General features: G+C 45.0%; 1 non-coding gene across 1 annotated transcript; it reads left to right on the top strand.

Moving 5' to 3' along the window:
• The first annotated feature begins 2947 nt into the window (after window positions 1–2947).
• On the top strand, window positions 2948–3021 carry trnan-guu (transfer RNA asparagine (anticodon GUU)). The gene has a single exon. It is a non-coding gene; the product is annotated as a tRNA-Asn (tRNA).
• Window positions 3022–3899: the final 878 nt, after the last annotated feature.

Genomic DNA, 3899 nt, shown 5'->3' with positions numbered 1-3899 from the left:
ATAATAAATACTTGCAAAAGTAAAACTACAACAACTATATCACAGTAAAGTGCAACATACAGTCAGAATCTACCTACGCCATCAACTGAATTTAAATACACTTGAATACAAACTATCCGCAAATCTTTAAGTATCAAAAACATAAACTTTATCAACATTCATTACTCTTAACAAAATCAACGTTAATATTTTTAATTCAACACATCGATTATCTCATGAACTTACGGCGTTGCTTCACTGATGTTTCTAGTGCGTAGAAAGAAAACTTTTCTAGGGCTGATCCTGCACACACAGAAGCCCCCTCCTTCCCATTTCTCCAAACCGGTATTTTCCCACAAGACGCGGTGGAACCGGGTGTGGCGTCCTCGCATGCCGCGACATATCACAGACAACGAATTAACTTCAAACAATCTTAACTTTAACTAGAAAACGATAACAAACGAATTACTAAAGCGAAAATATAATAAACTAAACAAATGCTTTAAAGGCGACACAGGATGTGTCCGACGACGACTAGATGTAGTCCGACGACTACTAGATGTTCGGGGCAGTGTTCCAACACCTGGTGGACTGGGAAGTGTAAAGTCCAGAAGAGCGTTATTGGGTTCACCGGGCCTTTATCCTACACCCTTCCCTCATTCAGGACTTTCATCTGGACCGTCCAGATAGGGCTGGAGGATTGCTGAGAGGCTCCCATTGAGGTCTGGGTGGGGGTATTCTCATGGTCCCTTCTGACACCTGGATAAAGTCATCAGGAATTGGGCCTCAATTACCTCATTTAGTTCCAAACATTCCCAGGCTCCACTAACAACAAACACCTGCTTTCCAGCAGCCCAAGCAGTATAAGATTCCCGTGATCACAGCAAAAAGCTGTCAGTTCGTTGGTCGACTCGTGTCCGAGTAACCTCGTTCCAATGTTCTTAGCACTAACAGTTCTGAGTCTAGCATCGCACCTGAATTCTCTACTGAAACCAAGACTCCGGTTAAACACTCCTTTGGCACCCATTCGGCGCTCTCTACGACCGTAATGCCGCCCGACTCGGCCTCCGCTCCCCTGTTCAGCACTTGGTTTCGTTCCACCGCCACGTCCTTGTAACAAAACCAGAGATACAACTCATATCAAGATCTGTCTCTGGGAGGGAAAGGGACAATTTATTTAATCAAAAAAGTTATTTTAAGTACATTTTCTGTGGCTTGTTTTGGTACGTGCTAATAGATTTCATTCAATAATCAATTGAAATATTATTTTTACAATATAAGAACACTTCTCAGAATATCTACTTGATCAAAGATTTGGGAAGATGTCATGTGAAAATAGGTTCACTGGTGTGGTAAGTGAGATAGAAGACACGGACCAACACACTCAAAATGCTGGAGGACCTCGGCAGGCCAGGCAGCATCTATGGAAAAGAGAACAGTCGAGGTTTCGGGACGAGACCCTTCAGAAGATGACTAGCAGAATTAAAAGTAGGAGGGATGAAAAGGAGAAGCAAGGCGATAGGTGAAACTGGGAGGGTCTGGGGTGAAGCAAACTGTTGGGACGTTGTTTGGCAGAGAGATACAGGACTGGAAAAGAGGGAGTCTGATAGGAGAGGACAGAAGGCCATGGAAGAAAGCAAAGGTAGGAGGAGCTTCAGAGGGAAGCGATGAGCAGGCAAGGAGAAAAGGTGAGAAACGGAACAGGAAATGAGAAATGGTGAAGGGAGAGGGTGGCATTTGCAGAAGTTCGAGAAATCGAGGCAGGATCGGATTGAATGGCGGAGCAGGCTGCAGAAACTGGATATCCCCTCCGACTTCTGTTTTCCACCGTTCAATGTTCGCTCTTTGTGCTTGGTGACTCAGAAAGAGGATTTCCAGTACGTTTGACAACCCAGATATGTTTCAATGAGAAATCGTATGCTTGTATGTAACGAAGTCCAGATTGGTGCCTGTGAATTGAAAAATCGGCGATAAATCCCAGACGGCGAAATTCCGAGCAACATTCACAAAATACTAGAGTAACTCAGCTGGCCACGGAAAGAGCAACTGCCAGTCTGTCTTTACACCGTCCTACGTGGGAGAGTTAAAACCCGACTTTTACTGTATCAGTCACACAGCTTTGGTGGAGGAATGGAAAAACCGCCCCGTGTGGCAGGGAGGGGAGGAGCTTCAGCGATCCTCCACATCTCCCCATCCGTCACTAACTGGTCCGGCTGTGATGGTCTGAACAGGACAGCAACAGTTAATCCCGGTGGAGGAATTGTTGCATTTGATGTCAGCGTTTGCAGTACATTATTGTCGCGAGTTCCACTTCACCAGTTCATCTGCTGTTTCAACATTGAAGGAACTCCGACAGTCTTTCAATCATCAAGACAGGATTAGGAAGTCAATGGCACCTCGGGTGAAAACATCGTTATTTACTAAAAAAAGAGGCACCCAGTGGGATGAATTGTCCGACAGGACAATTAAATAATTTAAACCGCATTTCTGTTGCGAAATATCGGGAACGAGGTGCAAGACGGGATAGAGTAAAAACGGCACAGAGAGATAATAACTGGATGGGTCAGAGAGTAGGGAAGGTGGAGAAAACGAGAAAGAGGAGAAACAGGGAATCAACAAAAGAAAGTGAATACGTGGGTATGAAACGGGAAAAAGACGGAATGGACCCAGAAACACACAGTCACAGAACAAGACCCAGACATGTACAGACACGGACACAGACAGAAACGCATACATACACACGAAAACACGCAGCATTCAGGCTCAACAACTGATTATATTTCCTGTAGCAGAGTGGCGCAGCGGAAGCGTGCTGGGCCCATAACCCAGAGGTCGGTGGATCGAAACTATATTCTCTGCTGGCGGCAGCTTGTATTGAACTTTGTTTTTTTTTAAACAGTATGCACCTATAACAAAAAATTGCGCTTCAATTGCAATTTATCATTTATTCGTACTCTTTTAAATAGTCGTCTCTGTGGCGCAATCGGTGAGCGCGTTCGGCTGTTAACCGAAAGGTTGGTGGTTCGAGCCCACCCAGGGACGCTAGTGATCCAGTGCTTTATTTTCTCTAGTAGAAGAGAAAATTGTGGAGCAGCATCTGTGGAATAAAGTACACATTCGATTTTTCAGGCCGAAACCCTCCTTCAGGATCACGAAGCAGCCTGTGTGCTGAGCTCCTCCAGCATTTTTTGTATGTTGCTTGGATTTCCAGCATCTGCACATATTCCCGTCTGTGATTCGACTGCTGCACTGCGAAGGCTCTTCCGTGGAATTGAATTCAATGAACTTTATTAATTACGTCCTTCACATACATGAAGAGTAAACATTTTACGTTGCGTCTCCGTCTAAATGTGCAATATACAACTTATAGCAATATGTAATAAATAGTATGTACAACAGGACAGTCAATATAACATAGAAATACGATTATATCAGCGTGAATTAATCGGTCTGATGGCCTGGTGGAAGAAGCTGTCCTGGAGCCTGTTGGTGCCGGCTTTAAAGCTGCCGTACTCTTTCCCGGATGGTAGCAGCAGGAACAGTTTGAGATTGGGGTGACGCGGGTCCCCAACGATCCTTCAGGTCCTCTTTCACACCTGTCTCTGCCCTGAATACTGTGCAGATCATATCAACAGACACGTTAGGCTGTCCGCACCGCTCTTTGCAGATTCCTACGATTGAGGGAATGACAGTTCCCATTCCGGGCAGTGATGCATCCATACAGGATGGTACCCTGTAGAAAGTCTTTACGATTTGGGGATCCGTGTTAAATTTACTACAACCGTCTGAGGTGAAAGAGACGCTGTAGTGCCTTTTTCACAACGTAGCCGGTATATACAGACCTCGTGAGATCCTCGCTCATGCTGATACCGAGCAACTTAAAGACGTTCACATTTTCAACACCAGATCCATTGATGAAT

This window comes from Hypanus sabinus, chromosome 31, assembly GCF_030144855.1.
Source record: "Hypanus sabinus isolate sHypSab1 chromosome 31, sHypSab1.hap1, whole genome shotgun sequence".
Classification (NCBI taxonomy): Eukaryota; Metazoa; Chordata; class Chondrichthyes; order Myliobatiformes; family Dasyatidae; genus Hypanus; species Hypanus sabinus.
This window is presented reverse-complemented; position numbering and strand designations above follow the sequence as displayed.